The 24817-nt window shown below is 37.4% G+C and overlaps 1 long non-coding RNA gene across 1 annotated transcript; it reads left to right on the top strand.

The window, feature by feature from the left end:
- Positions 1–3944: 3944 nt before the first annotated feature.
- On the top strand, positions 3945–7912 carry LOC108166647 (uncharacterized). The gene is made up of 2 exons (XR_001776989.1): positions 3945–4033; positions 7565–7912. It is a non-coding gene; the product is annotated as an uncharacterized LOC108166647 (long non-coding RNA).
- Positions 7913–24817: the final 16905 nt, after the last annotated feature.

Raw genomic sequence — 24817 nt, forward strand, 5'->3', positions numbered from 1 at the left:
TATATACATACATATAGGCAGGCACACGGAGAGTATAGCTGTCAGGTTGACTGACAGATCTCTGAGGTAACTTGAGTCATTGTGTGAAACTGACAAATTGACAGTGTGTGTCAGTGTGCACTAGATAATTGTTAAGAGTTGGCATGTCGAGAGCTCTGACAGCATGACATACTGTGTGTGTGTGCGGGTGTGTGTGTGCGTGTGTATGCGTGTGTGTAGTAGTTTAATCATCAACCAGAAACTGCTCTTTGTGGGAAAAATGTGTCACTACGCGTCTCAAGAGGAAGGTCACTTGCTTCTGTTAAAAGAAAAAAAAAATCTTTATTTTGTCATGTCCCCATAAAGTGCTCACTGATACAGTTAAATGTCTAAGCATCACATAAAACATTTCTAAATTCCTGAAAATCAGGCAGTAAAATTACCTAGCTACTATAACATAATGAAAGAGATGGAAATACAATTTAACAAATAAGAATAGTTTATGTTCTGACGTCCATAAAATAGCTTTGTTCAGGGAAATGATCCCAGAAACAGGACTGCTCTCACTTGTGTCAAAAAGCAATGTAAAAATCTTAATTTGTAACTCCTACTGCAATAAGGTGTGCCTAAAACACTCTTCTACATAGGGTTGCCACCCGTCCCGTAAAATACGGAATCGTCCCGTATTTGGCTGTTAAATGTTGCGTCCTGTACGGGACGCGATTCGTTCCGTATTTCTATAAATTTCCAATAGACATGCCTATCACACACATATCAACATTAAGTGCAACAATAATGACCAAAATGAAACACTGGTGGCGGGAGCTAAAGGACCCGAGAATGCTGATTTTTGTTAAAACATTTCCTTTGTTTTATTTGTGTTTTCATGAAGCCAAGCAGAACCATATTGCTGCAGTTAGAATAATCTGCGCAATAGCTAAAAGGTGATTTAAAGGCAGCAAGATGGCTTTTACTACCCTTCCCAGATGTCTTAAATGCAGCCTGAGCCACAGCTGGTTGAAGGGAGAGCGGGCATGATGGGAGATGAAGGCCTGTCTGCCTGCAGCCATGTTTGAGACCAGTCTGTAGTCCAATTCCCAGGGGCTCTCATTAGAGAGCCGCCACTCAGAAAAACCCACCTGCTCACAGCCAATGAGATGCTGCCCCGCAACCCACACAGTTCCTGCCTACACGATTCGACAATAACCCGCTCGCTAACAGAGCTCATGCATACACACACCTTCAGAGCTGTGGGCAAGGTTTGCTCAATGTTCTGCCTGAAGGAGCTAATCTGGTTGGTCAGCGATGAAAAGAAATAAAATCAGACAATTACACTTAAACTGGGGCACATCTTCTTCTCTATTGGTGGGATGTGTTCTTCACCATGTGTCCACACAAACAAAATTGGATTTTAATATATAGCATGCTGGAAGCAAAAACGGAAAAGCGGCAACAATAAATTACACTTTTTAGGAATTCCGTTGCACTTTTACTGACTAATACTTTTATTTATTTTTTAACCAACATTTTTAGAAACGGATGCAATAAAAAATAAGGGTTCTCACCTATTTTGCAACAGACTTCATAATTTTTTTTTAATGCCTGTTAAGGAACATGGACAATGAAATCAAACTTAAAACAGTATTTGTTTTAATAAGAGTTATTTTTTTATTGGGGGAACAAGAAAGCTATTGAAGGCTTTAAATTTAAGATCTCAGATTGGAGATCTGACAATATAGTCAGATCTACGCGTCCACTAACTATACGAGTTTCTTGTAACGCTAGCTTTGTTCACAATGTATCGACTCTACTTTAAGTGCCTTTTCAAGTAAGCTATGATGATAATTGTTTTCACCTGAGCTATGTCAACTGTATTTTTTTACTGAATATATTAGCATGTTACCAAAATGAGTGATTGCAAAAAAATTTAAAAGGCTAGCAGGCACATTTCAGTAACAATTTCAAATGCTATTACATTTCTGTCAGCAAGAAAAGATGTGTAATTGAAAACAGCTTCTCTTATAAATATGGGTAGCTTAGAACACCATGTAAATAAACCAATGAAGTCAACGAGATCTAGTTTTAAGTAAGAATACATTTAGCCATGACATTTTAAGTTTAAAATTCACTTATTTCATTTGGTTATCCTTTAATCTAGTGGAAGAAGAACACTGAAGTTTGACTCAAAGGGTCAGCTTGGATATATTTGATCAGTGCGCTCAAATAGGATGGATCATATGTTTTCCCACCCTTTATTTTAAAATCGGCAAATCTCATGCAGTTTTCAGCTCTACAGACCAGTGAGTAAATCTTTACATCTCCCTCAGAGTCATGTCTGACTGCCATGTTGTGGCTGGAACAAACTCTTCCACCTCTGGCTGACACGAGGCGGAGAAGCCGAGCCTTATGGTGGGAGGAAAAATTATGACATCTTGCTGGAAAAGGAAAATTGTGGGTCTGATGAGGGAAGGGAAGTAAATATGAGCGAAATGGTGAAGAAGAACAGGGAGGAGGTGATGGAGGGAGGAGAGGTCAGAACTCCTTTCATCTCGCCGTCTTAACTTCAAAGGCGAGATTGATGCTGCTTTGATTCCATCAGAAACTCGGATCTGCAGGGATGGGGGAAAACTGCAAAAAAGTCCAAAAACTGATCATCAGTGTACATGTGAAAGGATTACTTTGCACTTTGTCTGTGTCTCTTGATAAGTTTGATGAATGAAATTATAGTTTAATTAACACTGATAAGAGAAGCCCTTTTTGGCCTAGGAGAAGTTTGAAACTGATAGCACTTGTCCACCAGCACTGGCATGTGCTCATCCTGGAAGAGTCTTTCAAACAATTCCTGATAATTAGGTGAGATGAAATACAAACTGAGTAAAAAAAAACAAAAAACAGCATTCTAAAGAAATAAGTGTTAAAATGTTATAAGAAATGTTCTAGAAAATCAACAAGCAGAGCTATGGAGTATTCTGCTGTAAACGTTGTATTACATTATCATTTTTAAGAGTTTAGTTTGGCACTAGGGACGGAAAGCTTGAATGAGACACTGATATTAAAATATACACCGGAATTTATTAGAACAGGCAGTTTGTGTCTTTTTTGTGTGTTGGAAATGCAGTCACCTTCAATTTCCATTGAAACAAGTTAAAATTGTTTGTTTCAGCCCTCGACTCACAACCTGCCAAAACATGCACGGTATATTTTTTTTAATTCATCAGAGAGTAATTTACCACATATAATTTCTGTGATAGGATCACTTTATCTTGAAATTATAGCAATTTAAAAAGTCAATTAATAAGCAAAATGGCCACAGTACCCTTTCCTGATCCAACCGTTTGATATGATAGAGATGTTCTGTATTATTTTATTTACATATATATCATGTTGTTTTTCTATTTTTCATAACGGGTTTCCTTACTAACAGCATAGAAGTGCTGGCAGAAATTACCTCACTATCTCTGGGCTCGTAATTAATAAAAAAAATCAGTATCTCCACACTTGCTCCTGCAGGGGAAGCAGCAGAGGAGAAACACAGCGGGACATAGAGTACACAGTTTACTTGCTCAGCAAACCCCTTCGCCATCGTCCCTCCTGTTTCTGAACATTGCCGGTCAGCTTACTGAAAGAGGATTTTCCTTATGTTTAAATCTGTATTGCACTTTTCAACACCAGCATACATGGCAAGATGACACAGCATGTGTGACACAGCATGTCACACAGCATGACGGCGGGTTAATGGTTTTTCCAACAGGTGCACTACTGCAAAACAGTGTATCTCAAAATGTCCAGTTAGAGTAGCAGGCACTCGAAATGGAGTGCCCGCTACTCCAGCTGCGGATAAAATAATACAGGCAGTTGTGGATAAAACAATAAAGCATAAAAAATACGTAAAATTGCATGTTTCTGTTTTCACACTGCATGACCTGAGATCTGATCAGGATGTCTTGTTTATGTCTCTCTTTGGAGGCTTCCAGACACTTTTCAGAGGACCTTAGACTGTTGTTTGAAGACTGCATGTCTTCTCCAGCCTGGGGACAACTTTGAATCCCCAAAGGTGAGGTGAGGGCATCACTCCTGTGATGTGGTGACAAATAAGTGGACAGATGAACACTTTTAAGAACCAATAAATTTAACACTGATTAAAAAAAATACAAGTGCATTGAAAAAAATGATGCTCCTCCAAGAAAAAGAAGTTCCACTCCCTCCAGACAAGTTGCAACCAACATTTGAGCTTTGCTTTGCAAGGACTGGGAAAAAAAAAGGTTAGCTCATTAATATGCATTATACAACAACCTTATGTATTCTTTCAGTTGAAGCCACATAATTACTCTGCATTCATCCATCTAATCTGTTTTTTCCTATACAGAACGAAAAGTTTCAGCTCATCATCAAGGCTGTCTTTTCAGAAAGCCGTAGGTCCTCCTACCTGCTGTTTTCATTTCTTACGTCTAATTAAAACAAGTTTCACAGTCAGAAATCAAAGCAAGGACACAGAGCACTTCATTTAATGGTTATTTCATACAAATACAGCTCTTTGACTTCACTTTCTTTATAAACTAGTTCCTTTTCACTGAATCTCTTAAATCCATTTGCAAAGCTTAACATTTAAAGTAAAAAAAAAAAACCTGTAAAAGAGTTATCAACTTTTTTTCAAGCGCTCAAATCTTTCAAGATAAATTTTAGAGGCAGATTATCGTCAACATTTCACACCAACTCAAACTTTGTATTTTTTCACACACAAAGATGTAAACAACTTATTCAGGGGAAAAGAAACAGCATTTTATAAACACTTTTTTCTCTTTTTGTGTTCTAGAAGTGTTCCCATCTTCTTGGCAAACTAAGATTTTAAGGGCCCCACTAGTTAGATTTTTTTTCTTTTTCTGGCCTAAAGTTTTATGAGGTTTGCTAGTAGACGCTCTATAGAAATATCTAAATTTAATTGATAAATGTTGCGAACATTACGGGTACTAACCTGCCTTTCTGTTCCCGTTTATTAATTTTGTATTACATTATTTCCTTTGTTAAGTGTTTGTTATTCATCCTGCACCCTGATAAGATTAAAACACATGAAAGCATATGAGGATTAAAAAAGAATCAGATTAAGGAAGAGAATTAGAATTAAAATCCTCTTGTTGATGGAACAAAAAAAATATCACATTAAGCCAAACAATGTGATATTGTGTTTTGGGTTGCTCTGTGTATGTGTCAGTTTGTGCACATTCATTTTACATTACAACTCTTAATACCAGAGACGATTGAGGTGACAACATAATTTAATTTGTCTTTATTTTGGAGATGATTAAAAGTTAACTGTTTGAAAACAGAGCAGAGAAAACTCATAATTTCTTATTTGGCTTCTGCACACTGAACCAACATGTCATTAAATCAACAGGGCAGGCAGCGTGCAGTAATAGATTTCCTTTAATAACTGAGACAGTTATCACAAATATATAGAGCCTGAATATGTGTAATTTCCAATTAATTTCCAGTCTACAGGCTACAGAGTGAAACAGCAATCAGACGGAAAAGAGATGACAAGCTTTCACACATGAAAACACACTAAGAAAAGTTGTCATTTGTCATATTTTCTGGCATTTCATTCATCTGTGTTTGTGATTTCTGCTCTTTTATCTGTCATTTGCGGAACTGTGGCAGTGATTGTTATATTGCTGCTTTCCCACGCTGTCAAAGCTCACAAACATCACGTCTAACTAATCATTATATTTACATTTTCAAGGAAATTGTAACTCTGTTATGAATATGTCACAAAAGAAATACACAACAGCTTCAGTATCAAGACATGACAAATTAAGACTATGACGGACGGACGGACGGACGGACGGACGGACGGACGGACGGACGGACGGACGGACGGACAGACAGACAGACAGACAGACAGACAGACAGACAGACAGACAGACAGACAGACAGACAGACAGACAGACAGACAGACAGACAGACAGACAGACAGATAGATAGATAGATAGATAGATAGATAGATAGATAGATAGATAGATTTTTTACAGAGGTGGGTCAGAGTGATGACTCTGACTCTTAAGGACAAAGCATTACAAACACAAGACAACATATTGCCAATCTACAGTGAACAGTCTCGCCTGAAACATCATTCAATCCATAAGATGTTGAACCTGGATCACGAAGAGCAGATATCACAGCCAGTGATGTGTGTTTATGAGTAAACAACCTGAAAGAGTTCAAGCAGGACACAAATCAGTTCTGCGAAAAATAAATGAGCTCATGTACTAATGTCAAATATGTAGGTTAACAACAGTATTAATGTAAGCGTGGTAATGTGATAAAGAGAAATGATCTAAAATGAAGTATTTATGGGGGTTTGTGGGGTTCAGTAATCCTCCAGCTTAATCAGATGTTGGTTATTTCCCCTCCCCCTGCCTCTCCTTTCCTTGCTATCAACAGTTTATGAGTCGTGTTTATTCTGTGGTCAGGGCCCTGGATTCCAATGTTTAATTGTTGCACTAAGAAAACTTCATATTAGGTCATCTAAGACATAAACGTGACAATAATTTACGTTGGAACAGAAACTTAATGCTGTCTTCTTAATAACAGAAAGACAAATAACTTAAAAGCAGCTTAATTAAAGTGGTTTAATTAAAGTATACATCTTAAATGATAAGGGTTTTTTTTTAGTTTGAAAAAAAAAACTTTTAAAATAATGCAAAGCACATTGTAAGAGCAATAGATTTTACTAAGGCTTGTTTTAGTGAATAACCAAGGAGACGTGGCGGGGTGTGCTCCAGGAAAATTACAATGTGAAACATTCTCACTTTGTTTTGCTCGGAGGTTGTTGTTTTTTTTTTTTTACCTTAATTGTGTAGTCTTCATTTTTATCTTAACCAAATCCCTTTCAGGTTGTTTTAGGATGGTATTTTCTTGTAATAATCTGGGGGTTGTAGTTTGATTTGAAATTGTTTTATTTTTTCATGGTGAGACAAGAAGTCAAGTCAAGCCAAGCTTTATTTATAGAACCCTTCACAAACGACGGATGCAAACCAAAGTGCTGCTCAGGTCTACATTCTTATTTTCTGCAGTATTTTAAAAGCGCAGTGAGACAACATAGTTGTGCAGATCAGTGCGCTTTCCTAGAAAACAGATAAAAAGGTACTTTTTAGCACATGGAGTCAGTGGAAAGGTGAGTCGCTGATTGGAAGATGAGCATTTTATGCTAACCTCAAACCTCAGGGTCCTCTGAGCTGCTGGCTGAATTTGTTCTCTTTCATTCTAATGAGAGCCGGCGTTGTTGAGGTGATCTGCTCACATTCTGTGGGTCGCTAGGAAAAAAAAAAAAAAAAAACTCAAACATTAGTCCGAGTAATTTGTTCGGTGGGACAGCATCTTCGGATTTACAGCATTTGACCTCTGGACTCCAAGCTGCAAGGCCGCAAATCATCTGATGGAGGTTTTCAGAGATGAAGCTTTCAGTTTTGGCTTCATTACCGAGCTGACCCGTAGGCCGAGACTGACGAGGCACGCTGCATCTTCCTCCCATCTTTCCTCAGAATACTAAATAATTAGCTGTGCTTCCTGTTCTCGTCCTCCCACACAGGGTTAAAGCCGGCGATTCTCACCTCGCTCAGGAAGGCTGGGAGATTTCAGCGATGCCGTTGCTGCTGCCCCTTCCTCTCATCCTCCTCCCTCACAGCTGACCCTCATTGGAAATGGACAAACTGGGATTTACAGAAACACGGCAGCTGCACAGTCAGGAGGATGCACTATGGCAGCAGAGGAGGAATCAGGAGGTTTTTCACCCACATGTAGGTGGAATCTGTTGCTTCACCAAAATGAATTTTGAACCTGGATGAATCCTGCAGGCCAGTTCGTTACAAAAACCTCATTACTGCATTGTTTCCTGGTCTGCAAAACCGGCTTCCTCTTATAAAAGTCAGCCGATGCAGAGTTGTGACAACCTTGCCTGGTGAGTTAGGTGTAACAGGGAGGGCTGACTTCCAGCTCCCTCACAGGATCAGTTCATTATTGTTAGACACACAAAGATTGCTAAAAGGTGCCTTAATCTCTCAAAGTGTGTTGTGAAAGGGGCTTTCACTTTCTCAACTTGTGTAACGACAGTTTAACTTAGTAGCACTTTCCCTGGTCTTTCCCATGGTTATGAATATTAGGGTAATGAATAATGTCATTATGCTGCTTAGGAAAACTACAAGCTACACTCAGCCAATATAGCAAATATAACAAAAGTTAATGCTTTGTCAAATTAAAAGACATTCCAGAGCCTTCAGCAGCACCTAGGTAAAAAAAAAAGAAGATATGAACATATTTCAGTCAGTATTTTTAATTTTGACCCAGTGCAGATTGAGAAAATAAAAAACAAACACATAAATTCACTAAATTCTTTATATTAGAAATCGTTGGTGTGGTTTGACATTCACTCCGCCCTTGGAAAAGAAAAATAATAAAAAAATAATAATTTAAAAGCTGGACATTAATGACTTTCCTCCCCGTGAGCAAATGTTAAAGCTTTCACCAGAAATGCAGTGAAAGTAAATCTTAGATTTTAAGTTTAAAGTTGAACTGAGTTCACGCTGTCGTAAAATGTAACTTAGCCTGAGCATAAGTCAAGAGACACGGCACTTTGTAAAATAAGAATTGGCAAGTTTCCCTCCTGCTGGTGCCACTCTGATAAGAGGAGTCGGTCTGATCCGACGCAGGTACCGAACTCAGGTGAGATCAATATATTTAGAAAGCTACCAAAGCATGATGTTCTTCTGTCAATATTTAATCAGGAAGAGCAGCAGTGGCAGTGAGTGAACATTTCATAGAGCACATTAGCATCGATTCACGAGAGCCGCCAGATTAAAGTGGATAAACAGGAGGACGGTGGGAGTCGATTATTCGGCACTGCCGGAGCAGGTAATGGCACGACGACTTCAGAACGAGCGTTAAAAGGCTGACTAAAGACGATGCGACAGTTTTCATCTTCTGTATTCAAAAAGACGAAAGGAGATGAATGCGATGTCTAACACTTTTGTCTACGAGGAACAGCTCATTAATGCTATTAGTGACACCTGCTCTTTTCTTAGATCAGATATTTTTCCTTTTTTTTTTTTTTTTAATTCCCAAACAGGAAAAAGTATTCAGAGAGATTCAATCCTCATCCAGCTGGGACTGACACAAGAGCTGCAGGTGGGGAATAATTGCTGAAATTAAAGAAAAGCAGCTCTAATTAATAGCTGTAGGTGAGTCCAATAAGAAGTCCAATTTCTGCTCAGAAGTTGGAGCCGATGCCTTGATGTGGTGGAACTCAAACCGCCTCATGCAGCAGGCGAGGAGAAGAAGAATCAGCTGCTAATTAGTAAACACTGCAGGAGGAAATATGTGGAATATTATTGAAATGAGAAAACTTTCAACCCTGCATGGAAGAGCCACGAGTCTTTTGGTTGTTGTCATTGGTTACAGCAGTGTGAGGGAGCTGCGGTGTGCTCTTCATATGTGACGCGCCTTATCAGATGTTGGCAGATGGTTAGTAGCACAGTTCAATCCTGCAGAGTTATTTTCCTTTGAACGAGCATGTGCAGACTGCCATTCGTTCTTCACCCCTAGCCAATTTAGTAAAACTAGCCCAATTAAAGCCAACATTTCTCGATTTGTTTCTGTATGCCGAATAACCCTTTTAACACTTCCTGCGCTAAAATAGGAAATAATTGTTTCAAAAACTCTCACTTTCTACAGTTCCTTGAGATTGCAGGTAATTTGGTAAATTTAGGCTTTTTCGTTTTTGACTTCCACCTCCTCCCTGAGCTGTTATTGCCGTCTGAAGAAATGCACCAAAACCAACCAATCAGAGCCAGAAGATGAGCCTTAGCACTGTTCGTAATCCTAATGTACACGCTGCTAAATGTGCTAATGGTGGAGAAACAACTTACCATTACTTACTCAAAACTAACTAGCCAGAGCATTCGTGACAGGCTAGTTAGTCACAAATGCTAACGCTGGTACAGCATGTGTTGTACCAGCATGTGTTGTACCAGCAGCAGCATAGCAGAGAGCAAAGAGGGGAGGGAGAGAGGGAATGAGCAGCACCACATGGAGGAGCAATTGACAGCGCTAAAATCCTCCTTCTGACTTTGACTGGTTTCTAGACTGCACTGGGAGAAGACAGAGGAGCTCAATATTTTAGATTATCTAGCATACTTTCACAACATAGAGACAGTTTCAACAAATGTGTAAACAGTTTAGAAAAGTTGCGTACTGCAGCTTTAAGAGAGGAAGAGAAGTGGGCGACAGATAGGTAACATTAGAGCAGAAACAATGAGCCAGGCCTCATCGTCCCGCATCAATACCTGACCTTACAAATTCTGTACGCTTGTGGAAGAAGGGTCAGAAATTCCTTCCCAATCCTCATAAAAATCCTTCTCCGAAGCTGTTAAAACTTTGAATGGAGAGCCAACACCATAATTAATCTTCTGAATCATTCTTTGTGTAAAGGCAGAAAACAAAACACTTTTGATAATAAAAAGTATCTCTGAAAGATTTTGTTATTAAAGTACTGTTAGACATGACAAAGCAAGTGAGTAAGTGGAGATTAAAAAGAGTGTTAATGCACCCCTTGATTATTTATACTTTTGATTTTCTCATTACATTAATCTGGACATACCTCACGACCCTTTAAGATGGATTTTAATCGTGCTTATTCTGCCTCTCAGAGATTATTTGGATACAGAGCTAAAGCATGAATCTCTGAAAGGGAAATATGTGCTTTCTTCTTACTTTGACTTGATAAATTCCTATATGTAAAGCTACTTTTCAGGTAATTATAACAGACACTCTTCCCCACTGCGTGACCTGATTGGTGTCAAATCAAATCCAGAAATGATGCGGCTGTTCATTACGAGAGTTCAGGTGTAAAAGCTAAAAGGTGTGAAGCAGCAAAGGTGCCGCGATGCTTCCCGCTGTCAGGCTGGCTCTACATCTGCCGCTTCCTCTCTCACGAATCCTCCTGCAGCGCGTTGAAGTCACAAGGTTGTTTTTCTTCATGAAAAATAAAAGTTCCTGCCGGAGAAGCTCACACAGGCTTGTCGAGTCTCAGTGTTAATTGGCAGCAGAATGATCATGAACAATTCATACAGGAATAACAGGAGGATTACGATCGTTTAATTAAAGATGCTGCAACACTGCTGCATGCATATTTAACCCGCAGCATCATTGCTAACACTGACTGATTAGTGAGCCGCCCAATATGCAGCGATGCACAAGCGAACAGCTGCTTTTAACACACACACACACACACACAGACACACTGTCCAGTGCACCAGTTGCCTTTCTTATGCTGATTGCTTCATGAGTTCCAGTCAGTTCCAGTATTCAAACATTAACAGAAGCTGCACTAGCAGAAATGATACGTCAGCACTCATTAAGGCTAGCAATGTAAAAATTTCAATTATCAGATCCAGGGTCATTTTGGAGAAATGAAATCTTTTTAAACATTGGATGAAGCTTTTTAGAGCAAAAAAATGTTATTTTTTGTTTGTTTGTTCGTTGTTAATTTTCTAAACCTCAGTACGGTATAGCAATATGAATTTCTAGTAGATAAATTCATTTTGAACACATTTACAACATATAAAAAAAACATCAAATTTTGGAATATAACATGAGTCAGAAATGTGTCAACAGCGGCAGAATGTAAAGAGAGCTTTCATCCTTCCGTTGCTGCTTTAAAATAGCAGGTCTGACTGATAATATATCATATGCAGAAAGACTGTGCTGAAAATTTTACAGTCTAAATCAAAAGAACTTGTTCTGAGACGAACACCATCTGGAATATTACTGGAGGGTGAGTGGACAGCCAGACACAACAACGAAGCCTTTTCTTCCTGTTTCAGTATCACTTCCACAATAATAAAATGAAAATATCATGCAAAATCAAAGGCAATTAAGTGAAGTCAGACCCTGCAATGCAACAATTATAGTAAATCATTAAGCACAGTTATTTCTTCACTGTCTCATAAGACACAGTGAGATCTTTATTTTTCCAGCATCCAATGTTCTGCACATGATCAATATTGACGCGGTTCAGTCCAGGACTTTGTACATTTTAGTTTAGAACAACAGTCCAATCAGGAAACTCAATGCTGCTCAGGTACAATCATAGGTTTGTGGTCTTAACATGAAGTCTGACAAAAACAGAAAAACAAAAAAAAACAAACTGATGACAAAGTGGACAGCCATTTTTTTTCTCTGTTCTGAGTTACATCACTGGCCTCAGCACACAAACACACACTCGCAGTGGGGCTGTGTGCAGTTATATAAATGGGTGATGTGAAGAGGAGAGAAAGCGGCAGCAGCAGAGGGACTGAGGGAACATTATTGTGCTCCTCACATCACTGTTAGTAATTAAAGTCAATCACCACTTGAACAGGTCCGCACACACACAATGCTTCTGTTATCACACCACCATGTGATTGATTGAGTCAATAAGAGAAAAATCGCACGTCTCAGACACACAATGACACAAACACACCCACACTCGTGTAAAGCCTCACATAATCATCCACCACTGTAGACAAAAATGCAGCATTTATTTCCTTCGGTTTGGCTGCTTTTCTTGTCTCTTTAAATGTTCAGTGGTTCAAAAATAATTGTTCATTTTCTAAAGCATGACCTGAGTTTCCTGGTAGAATCTGTAGCTGCGTACGGGAAAAAAAAAATAGGAACAAGTCATCCTGAAAAAAATAAGTAATTTTGGTAAATACTAAAGCGATTGGCATCCTTTATATAAAGGGAACACAATGTGTTGATAATTGAAATATGTTGGGTCCGCAAGTGTGTTCCAAACAATCACTGGCCGTTAGAAAAAAAAGTCCTCCACATTTACTCTCAAGGTTTCACTTTGAATCTCTCTTAAGGGGTTGGAAACTTCAAGATGTTTCTTGAATCTAAACAGACATTTCGGATGCAGCTTGTGTGCAGCCAGCGGTGGGTCCGCAGAGAAAACTGCGCTTCAGTGCTGAAGGCAAAAAAAACTGACCTGAAGCACACCGACAGTCTCTGATGGGCTCAGACCTGAGAATTATGTGTTGTGAGTCAGGACAGAGCTCAGTGAAATATGTTCTGGTGCAGCTAGAGAATCCCTGCAGTCGAAGACAAACCTGAACTTCACTATCAAAGCTTCAACTTCATCTGAAGTTGAGTCTGATTTTTTGTTTGTTGGTTTTTGGTATACATCCAGTAATTCTTTCTCTGGGCAGAGGTCGTTTTTCACTGTTGATTTTTCAGAAAAAATAAAAATAAATAAATAAAAAAATATACATTCCACTACAGTAAAATAAATCAAAAACTTAAATTGTGCTTCATGTTGTTGGACAATGATTTTTTTTCCCTTATGTATGCAAACAAGAAAATATTTGAGGTACAGTAGCTAACCTCACATCAATCATATTTGTTCATATAAACTGTCTACATGGGTTCTTAAGGGTGCTATCTTTTTGTGCAGTTTTTGACATTTAGCCAGCGATATTAGTTCTGCAATATTTTTATCTAAAACCGTCTCAGCACTGGCTTACTTGTGTTAAATGGTGGCTGCTGCAGTTGAATTTTCCTACTGGCTACACAACGGTACAGCTTGGTACAATCACATCACACAGACAGTTTGGATATGAAAACATCTCACTCAGACACAGCATTGCCAAATCGGATGGGTTTCCACTCCACTGGGCTCCTTTTAGGCTGAAAAAAAACAAACTGCTTTGGGCGGGATGTTAAAATTTGGGCTGCTTTCCTCAACATCTAACATTTTTAGAAAGTAAAAATGTTAGATGTAAAAATGTTATCCTATTCTACTTTGTTAGAATAGGATATTCTAACAAAGTACTTATCATTGTGTGACAGGAAAGAAAAAAAAAACTTGTATATTTTAATAAAATATTGTATTCTTGCAAACCTTATTAGTTTCTTTTTTTCATTTTGATACAATTGCAAGTGATTGCTTAAACAACTAACTCTATGAGACGGTATTGGTCAATATCAACTGACATCATATTCAAGCAATGTCTAATATTTACCACCAACAATTTCCCTGTTGACTGCTGTAGCATTGTAGTTTAGAGATATATATTTGGCACCAGATGCTCCTTCCCAATTCGAAAGATAAAGAATGATGCTCCATGTGGATAAACAGTGGGAGGTCTTCATGTTGGCATACGTCAGTAATAATCTGATTTCAGCGATTGACTGTGTGTAAGAGGGGTGGCTGGATAAAAAAAACTGAGAGAAAAGGAGGTGCTGGCCCAGACACAGAGGGAGGAGTGTTTCTGAGAGGACAGTTGGATTTGAGGATGAACGGATGACATTGAGGGATGGATCAAGCAGGGTTTACACTTGTTTGGTGTTGGACAGATTGTGCTTCTGTGCTTTACCGAGTAATGAAGTGTAATGTGGGTCAGTCTGACGGCTTAAAGGATCACACACCAATAAAGCTAAGGAGTAACTAGAAGTATTTTTCCTTTTGTGAAGAGGGATGAGATATGTTTCACACTGTTGCAATTGGTCATCTGAAGCCAACGTCGTCAAGGCGCATTGAGCTAACAGAATTAAACGTTATGCCACAATATAAAGACAATTTCTTAAAAATAGTTTCTTAGTAAAGAAGATGAGCAGACTGCAGCTTTGTACTCTGAATGCATGTCTTGGTACCACTGTAATAATCTGCTTCCATCTCTTCATAAGAAATATTTTTTAACTTTTAACAACATTTTAGTATTAATTGAAAAACTCCTGCCATAATTTTGGTTCAACAGTTGACCACTACTTGTCATAAATAATGAAATTATCCACTGCAGCAATACAGCCTCAAAGCATGATGCTGCCACTACCTTGTTTGACAACTGAGCCATATCGTTCCAAAATTAAAAAATCCTATAGCTGGCTTCCTCAATCAACCTTCCTGCCATTGAGGCCAGTGCACATAATTTTTTGCTGGTGTTGTTTTTATTTTGTTTGTTTATTTTTTTTTCCCCATAAATTATTTGCTCTGTCCATGTAGCTTGCTGCACATTTCAGTCCAGTTTATTTGTTTCCGCAAAATGGGGAGGAGTTTTAAATCAATAGACTCTGAAAAAAAAATTAGCTGGTAATTTTTCAGTTTAAAAATGACTCTTCTATCTTCCATGTATAACCATGTATTTGGCACGTTCAGTAATGTAAAAGTAAATATTCCCTTATGAGGCAGAAAAACTGGATAAATTGTGTCAAAATCAGCATCCTGACGCTCCTGTGATGTTGATAATGACAAGCTTTATTTCCCACCCTGCTAATCTCTAACCAATATTTTTCTAACCTGTTTGTTATCCTCGAATCCCCCCTCTCTCCCTCCAACCCCTGAACCTGAACAACCCAAGCAGCTGGATTAATCAGCCCCTCGGCAGGCAGATGAGCCGCTAATCCCCCCCTAATCCACCACTTTAGATACCACCACTCTCTTTTCTCCCTGCCTGAAACATGGCCATTCTGCTGTAATGGCCGTCACGGGATTAAGTGAGAGCTTTAAGCTTCTTCTCACTGTCAGAATGTCGCGGCCCACCGTCGGCATGAACAGCAGCTACCTCAGACCTCAGCTATAAAAAATAAAATAAAAAAAAAGGCACTGGGACTTAATGGGACGCAGCACGAAAACTGGAGAGTGTGTACAGATGGGCCTGGACGGGAGGGAGGGGGGCTTCAGGTACGGAGCATAATCTTTCCACAACAATATGGTTCACACAATTAAAACTACAACAGCGTCTGTCAATATTAGTGCAAAGACAGATAGCAGCCGTCATGTCACTTTAATCCTTGATAAACCAGCCGGTGTTAATCCCTTATTTACTGCTTTAAACTGCTTTCACACAACAGACCACAAGTTGATTTATTTTAGTTATTATGAGTCAGGAAAGTTTTCAGTTCAAAAGCTGTTTGTGATTTTTCATTTAAAGTGAATTACTGTTTTACTGCTTAAGGTTTCAGCTTTAAATCATCTGCTTCACTTTTACACTTCATAGTCATCTGTTCTTCTAATGAATACTATAAAATGCTATTAAACTCTGTTTCATTAATTATTGTAATGTGAATAGAGTTTTTTTTCCCCTACATTTAAATTTTTTAAGAGTTTTTTTTTTTTTTATCTTGTACTTGCAAGGATCTTTAAATGTCTCATAGAAGGGAAACAAAAGGCAAACTACTGCTTTATTTTTTTTGGCACGAGTGTGCTGGAGTTTTCTAAAAGCTCCGGTCACCTCGTACCGGTCCGGTCATGGCTCAGGGTGAAGTCAAATGTAGGTGGAGTCAGGTTTGACAACTCTTCTGATTAGACATTTCTCCAAACCAATAAATTTGTGAAAATCAGGAATGAATGTAACACGTGTTCACACTGTAACACCATCAGGTAGAAGTCATGTATTCTTTCATTGTTTAGCCATTCCTCTCCAACAGAAGCAAAATTTTAGCACAAAGTGCAAGAAGGAGGAGCATTTTAAAGGTCAGATAATGCGGGTGAAAAGAGCAGGAAGGGATCAAGCAAGTGACAATTTATGGGTTTTCATGCACCGAGTTGGTTTTTCTGTTCCTGACAGGGCCTGAGGTTTTCCTCTTTGTTCTTTTCTTTCCTATCTTTGTGTAAAGACAGGATGTGGCTAACTGTGAAATATATAAAGCATTATGTGCAGCTTATGTTTTGGGGCTCTGCTTCTCTAACTTCCAGAGTCAGAGTCATTTAAACAGTTTTTTATGCCCTTTTTATTAAATAATTTCCATAACACTGGACACGCAAAGAGTTGATGTCTTCATCAGTGAACAAAGTGTATTGCCAGGTTGTCAGGATGGTGTCAGACTGAACCATGTTAACGGCCTAAATACACATTAAAACTTTAAGTCATTTAACTTAAATAACCGAAGCAAAAAGTGTTCCAATCACCCAACTCTCCGCCACCGGGGCCCGCGTCTGAGCAAGATGCTTTTTTACGAAAAACAGTGACGACTGAAAAGCTGCACGGTTTTAAAAAATTGGGGAATCAAACTGCTTCAACCAAATGAGGCCAGCACTGGTTTGAAGCAAAGGACTGCAGAACTAAACAAATTTATACAAAAGTGTTCAAATATGCGCACAAACGTAACAATGGCGCCCTAGATAACATATCTAGACAGTTCATCAGGAAAAAAACGTTGATTTGGAGGTTGGTTAGACATTAAGGCATTTTCCATCTAGATACTTTAACAAGTTACCTGGATTTGACACATTAGAATAACACAAAATACACTTAACACTTTTCAGCTCTGCAAAACTTTTTCCAAGCTTTTAAGAAAGTTTGGAAAAATAAACATTTTAATTAACAGCATAAATATACACTAAAATTATAAACTCCTGCTTCTCATTTTTATTTCCTTACAGAATTTCTTGTAATCTACTTGAGTGGACTTTATCAAAAGTTCCCCAAATATCCACTGGTCCTTCGATATTTCTAAGACTGTTTCAGCTTAAAGGATTGTTTTTTTTTTTGTTTTTTTTTCAGTTTTGAGATGCTCACATAAAAAAGCAAAGGAGCAATTATGCCTCCGTTTCTTGACTTTATGAACAAACCCAAGAGGTCTTAAGGTCAAGTTTCATAAAAGTTGTTTCCTCTTCGAGGTCAGAGCAGTTAAATCTCAAACAAAACCTCGTAACCAACCTCCCAGTTATTCTCTGGTTGGTTCCCAGACTACTCTGCTGCTCTCAGTGAGCATTAATGTGACATCCACTTTGAAATTAGGCAGCGGATTAAATTAGGGCTTTAAAATCCTTTTGGAGTCGCTCATTCAGACGTGAAAAGATTAAGGGGTGACGATGAAAAGGGATTCTAGTTAAAACTTACATTATCGCAGACTGAAAAAACTCTGCGGTGCATTTGAAGCCATTTGAGAATCTGTGAAAATGATTGCTTTGTGGACGAGTGAATGAAATTATAGTGCAGGGACCGTGTGGGCCTCGCTTTCTCTCATCAACCTTGCAAATGGACACGGCGTTTGGAGCAGACACACTTTCATTTGTGACTGAAAAAAGGCTCAGGGGCAGAGCAGCCGAACAGCAGGTGAAGTTATTCACCTCAAGGTAATATTTACCGAGACGAGAGGGAGAGTGAGAGACGGAGAGGAATTCAACCTTACCAGGAGGAGAGGATAGATGATGAAAACAAACAAACTGAAACTTCAATTAAAAATAAATTGAAATATCTCATTTCCCCTTTCAGACTGGATTTGTACTGCTGAGGTTTGTTGCTCGGTTACGTTTCATTGCCCTTGTCGTCTCCGGTTGTTGATTGGTATCAAGACAAACATGAATAAGTGACTGTCAGATAGTTGGCCATGACTATTTCCAGGGGGGGCAAAAGGAAAGACTGGTCATTTTCCGTGTCTTGGGATGTTAGGTTTAGGTTCATGACTTGAAGAAAAACCTAACTACCTTTTTAAATTTCAGAAATGTAGGGTTGATTTTGCAGTGTTACAAGGGATTTATTTATTTGTCTAAAATTCAATTCCCCTTTTGCACAGTGCATTGCATTTAAACAAAAAAAACCTATCACCATCTTCTCTTGCTATTCCTTTATCTGGTATTTGCAGTTATTGCTCCATTCATTTTGTGTGATCTCTCTTTTTACACACTACACATGCTCCTGTTTATCAGTTTATCCACTAGATGCAAAGTTCTGCCCTGCCAGGTGATGGAGACACAAAACAAATGATTGATATTCTCACTAAATGTTGTATTAACTTAGGTATCATTAGTTATTATTAACCGTGTCTCTTTTCTAGAAAGAGCCACTGACAGAACTATTACTGCTAATAACTTCTTTCACATAGAAAGTACGCCTGGCACCATGCCTCTCTGGTTTACAGTGTCTCACTCCTATCCTCTCAGTCAATGCTTTAAATGTTCAAACTGGTGTGTGACTGGTGATTTTTATTTTTTTTTAATGAGGCGTTGCAGGAATTCATAATGCAATCAGGGCATCAACATATTGCATCTGAACATGTAATCAATAGATAAGCTTACTTTTGAATACTTTAGTTCACTAAAAGTGTCCAGTAATTTCCATAAATCATTTTTTTGCTGATTGGTTGCATATGATTGCCATGAAAGTGAAAAGGGTAAAAAATTATTTATTTTATTTTAATTCTATCACTTTAAATGACAGACACAGGGCATGTTTGAATATCTTGTAATAATTTCCTTTACCAAAGACACTGGTTAAAGATTTACATTTCCAATTTCACTGGTTAGAATCGGCACAAATAAAACTGTTTTAATTTTTTCTAATATTTTGTGTAGTATCCTTATCGTATACAATGACAAGAGTCAAACCTTTTTTTAAAAGTATTTCTTCTCGAAAGGGAAAAGAAAAATAGATGTAGGTATCAAATCGGTATTTTTATTTATTTTTTATTGTAAACACATTTCACATTAAATCAATCACCTGCTGATCAAAAGTAAATTATAATAATACACTTTTCTTAAAATATTTAATGAAATTTGGTATACCAAATTCAAATGTTAGACAACAACACCATGTCTGTTTCTGAACATTTTATATTTTATTTCCCCACATTTTGGGAAACCTGAGGATGTGTGGCTTAATAATTCATATAAGAAAAAAAAAGAAACGCAAGTACCAAAATTATACAACTTTAATTATTTTTTATAATAATACCTAAGTTAATACAACATTTACTGAGAATATCAATCATTTGTTTTGCGTCTCCAACATCTGGCAGAACTTTGCATCTAGTGGATAAACTGATCTCCCATCTCACCAATGCTGCATCTATGTGTGATTCATGTCTTAAAATTAAATATTACTTAGAATTTATAAAATTTTCTTGGAGATCTGAACATCAATTTATTAAAAATAATTCACACATTCATGTTTTTTTCTATCTTTTTTTAGATATTCACACTTTGCAACCTGTTGACATTGAACAAACTGTGGTTCAGATTTTGCAGCAAATGGGTGAAGTTCTAATTAACGCACAGGTGTGAAAGCACTCAACAGTCAAATCAACATGGTAATGGCATCTACAAGTCAATTTAAAAAAATGTGTCCATTTCTAAAGGCAATATTCTCTCTGTGGTTAATATTTAGATATGCAATTAAATTAAAGTATAAAATAAAGGTTTTAATATCTATCTTAAAAATATTATTTACTTTAAATATGATCTACAAATACCTATTTGTAAATATCTATTGTCACGAACTGTTATTTTTTAATCTACCATGAATTAAGTTTATTAAACTGGACCTATGGAAAAGGAATGGTGAGAGTGCAATTTCTTGTGGTATGGAGTATATTGACATTGTACTAACCTGTACTGGTGTATAATCAGTAAATCATTAATTATCTTTTCATTCAGTAAGTTAAATCAATAATTAGGGTTATCAGCTGGTTAATCAATTCATCACATTTTCACAGAACCGTTTGAAAATATCTCTATTTAAGTTGTAGCTATATTATCTGTGGTCATTTGCTCACAAATGAAGGAATCCAGTTGCCAAGCAGAATGAAAAACAATTTTCCCATCTGATTTCCATGAAACTTCAGGTTCTGGCTTCCTGGATTTCTGGCTGGGTAGCAATCCAGCTGTTTGTATTCACAGCTGGACATGACTGCTCTGAAGAATGAGAGGAAGCAACAACAGAATGAGTCTGTTAGATCCCAGACACGTCTGAATACCACAGCAGATAAATCAAAAGTTACTTGTCTCAGAAGGATCCTCACTTGATAATGGTTTCTTTCAGAGCTGCGCAGAAAAAAAAAATCTCTTCACAAAGAGGCGGCAATCAGGACAGAAACAAATCAAAGAAACAAGTTGACTGGACAGCAAACAGAAAGCATTAAGGTAACAGAGAAAAGTATCACGTTTGATTGTAGATACAGTAAAGCTATTACATTTGCAACAACGAGGTTCAGAGAAAGCTGAAATGTGCCAAGATGTAAAATAATGCATTGAATAACCATCTTCTTAGGTTTCCTTAATTATAACTGGCTAATATTTTATGGTATTTTCAATATTTCTTTGAACATAACAGAAAATTCATTGTCAATGTTCCAAAAACAATGAGGTACAATTTTGTAGCATCTGTTCAGCAGTGATTAAAGTGTCATCAACATTCAAACAACCAAGATAAAATGTAAATAACGAAACCATTAGCACAATAGTTTTTTTTTCAATTGCTATCTGTAATAAAATTGTATCAGAAGTTGAAAATGAATTGTTGATGTATATGCTAAAAAAAAACATTTCATCTACAAATCTATTTAATGTACAGTACAGTTTTTTTTATTTGTTGTGTTATAAATGAAATGACATGGCTGTTCTATAGACTGTGCTGTAAACTTCTTATGCACTGTAAGATTCTCAAATATTGGTACAAAATGTTGACTATATGTTTAGTCTAGCTTTTGGTTGGAATTATACTCCAGGCATTCTTCTCCTTCCATACCCGCATGGAGTTTTTTTTTTTTTTTTAATGTTGGATTTTTACTCATATCTACTGAGATGAGTTTAGACCTGTATGTTAAAATGTTTGGCCCCTTTAAAGTTCTCCGTTAGCCATGGCCAGTGGGCAGCTGACCTCAGACACCGCACTGGAAAGAAATCGGAGCGCCGCGGGTTAATTCCCAGAGGCCCTCATATGGATCCTCTGACAAATCAGCCGGAGGCGTGGAGGAGGAGGAAGAGGAGGAGGAGGAGGAGGAGGAGCTGTGGCTCCACGGCGATAGACCACCGATGTTAAGAAGCCTCCGGCTATTCTGAGTGATGCCCACACATGGTTCTGCCATACTGTTGCTGCAAAATGGTGATCAGAAAAATGAAAAGTCTCCCTTTTCATTAAGATTTTGATTTATGATAGAACTCGGACGTACAAATAAAAATGCACGTATTACCTAATCGGTTTTGTTTAAGACATGTCGACTTAGAGTTAGATTTATACCAAACACCTAAGTTGAATGACCATCAATATCTGCAGTTTTGTGAAACAAATTTACCTCTTTGCAGATTTCTGCTGTTTGATTTTTTTGTCACATAAAAAAATGACACCAAAGGTAACCTTAATAAACACAAATTCCTTTTTTTTTTCATTTCACTTTATAATTTACTTTGAAGTGGAAAAAACTATCCAAACCAACCTGACCCTGTGTATAAAAATAATCACCCACCTTATTATGAATTACATGTAATTTTTCAAATTTCTTTTGAGGTCAGTTTAACTAGCCACCGGCCTGATTACTACAAGACTTGTAGAATGAAGACATCATTTAAGTAGCACCTGTCTGATAACCTAAAATGAATTTAACATCAGCAAAATTCTGGAGTCCCTGTTTCTACCGGATCAGGGGGAGCACCTGTTAACATCATCCTCTCTGTTTTTTCTTTGTGTGTTTTTTTTTTCTTTTTCTGCTCAGCACAACAGCAGATCAATAAATCATCAGATCAATACATCTTAATCATTGTCCTCATGTCAGCTTCAGACCGACACTGAAAACATGGAAAGAAATGGCAAGTTGACATTTGGCAGATAAAAAGCGATTCTCCTGACAGCAGTCAGCTCCCACAGAAGTATGTAAACATGAGACAGAGTTATTTATTGACTGATGGAGGAGGTATTTTCCAATTATTATTTTTGTAAGATACTGACTGTGACTAAATTATTAGGCCTCTCAAAGTGAAGAAAATTAGGAAGTAAAGTTTGCAGGGAAAACTGTGCTGCTGGTGGTAAACATGAGCAAAAGTAAAGTGTTCCCTGTTTTTATTTTATATTTCCATAGCCATTTCCTAAAACGTTTGAGAAGAAAATACTAATTTGGTGTATTTGTTTGTTTTGTGCAGCTATTTAAAATATTTCAGGAGTTCCCATCTACTTCAGAAAAACTGATGCTACTTCAGAGTCTAACTGCAATTTTACACGTTATCCCCCAGTGAACGGGCTTCATTATTACCTCTTTGTCAAACTCTTTCAGTCTAGTCATTTTTTAAAGACTTTTTTCTTTCTGCAGAGATGGAAAAAGTAAAGAATGTGTAATTACCTGAAGGAGTGAGGACACTGCACTTAAAGTTGGCTGTATAGAAATCCTGCAGTAATGAGAAAAGGTAAGCTACTTAGAGACAAAAGCTCAATTTTTCTCACCTCAGTTCAGCAGCTAATGACAGACGCTAACACAACGGCCCTGTGCTGCAGCTCTGCTACACTCTCAGCCTTGTCACAAGGAGGAGAATAATGAAAAATCAAGGGATGGAAACACTTTGTAACACCGCAGCTGCTAAAAATACAAAGAGCATTAAGAAATTTAATTTAACAAATTGTTTGTAAAAAATTTAGAATTTAGTAACGACCGAAGGAACAGTAATAAGCAAACATTTATTTGCCAAAGCAATTACGTATTTATTATTTATTTGTACTTAGATTTATTTTACAAACATGACATCATGTCTTGGCTGCATTACTACTGAAATACATAACTATGACAGGGCATATTTATCAACTAAACAATTACTTTTATTGACATGTTAAAGATCAGTTTGTTGCACTTTGAAAATTCCAAGAAAAAAAACAAAACATATTTTGTTTTGTGCAACAACAGACTCATTCTGGTGTTGCTTTTCAGTACCAAGATACATCCTTGCTACCAAAGGTTGTTGTATCATAAGAACTTCAAAGGTGTCCCATGAGTACTTTACTTTACTGTGAAAATATGCAATCAGGCATTAAGAACCCCCAAAATGCACTGCAAATATGGCACCTGATAAGTCTGCTAAAAGTACACAATAAATCCCCTGAAAGTTCCCTCAACACTACACAAACTTCAGGTGCCAATACCTGAAATGTACCCTGCAATATGTTAAAAGTGTTCCAAAAATGTTGAGAAATATAATAAAGGTCCCAGTAATTGTCTAAAAGTGCCATGTGGATACTTCCTTAAATAGGCCAAACACCACCCACTGTGAAATGTTCTCATTAATACAATTTCAGTACCTCCAAAAGTATTGATAGTTACCTTATAAAGACCCCAGAATATCTGTAAATTCTCCCAATGTACCCACAAATACATCATAAGTACCCAAAAATATTGTGGAAGTATGATAAAAGTTAATCAATGTAATTGTCACCACAGTAAAATATCTCAGAATCATACTTAAGTACCTACATAGTACTGCAAAACTACTATGAGAACCCAAAAGTACACATGTACCCTATATACACCATGCATACCCCAAAAATATAATAATTTCAAAGTACTCTTTGAAATTATTATAATTTTATCCCAAAAACATAAGTGCTCTACACTGCAAGTATCCCATGAGTACCCTAAAGGTATGCAGTAAACATCTTATACACAGTAAAAAGTAGTTAGAGTTTAATGTCCTCCAACACTTCCCCATAATACTAAATTACAAGTCATAATAGAATCTGGTCCCAATAAGTACTTCTAAAACACATTCCTGGTAGCCCAGAAGTACTGCATGAGTAGTAATTACTCCAAAGGTACACACAAATTAAGCTGTACCTCACTCTGTAAGTATTCCAAAAGCACACTATACTCTTAAGGAGCACTGTAAATACTACAAAAGACCCAGAATACACACCTGAGTTACTAAGATGTTACCCAATGAATTACCTGGTGACAACCTCAAGACATCCTATAAATGCAAAGAATGTACTCTTTCGACACAGTACAGTTCCCCAACTGTACAGTGTTGTTTTATATGGTGATACCTTCTGATATTCCCACTGGTACTGGAAATAAAACCATTTTCTAGAAAAAAGCATCACCGTTACAACAACCT

The sequence above is a fragment of the Poecilia reticulata genome, linkage group LG10 (assembly GCF_000633615.1).
Source record: "Poecilia reticulata strain Guanapo linkage group LG10, Guppy_female_1.0+MT, whole genome shotgun sequence".
NCBI lineage: Eukaryota > Metazoa > Chordata > Actinopteri > Cyprinodontiformes > Poeciliidae > Poecilia > Poecilia reticulata.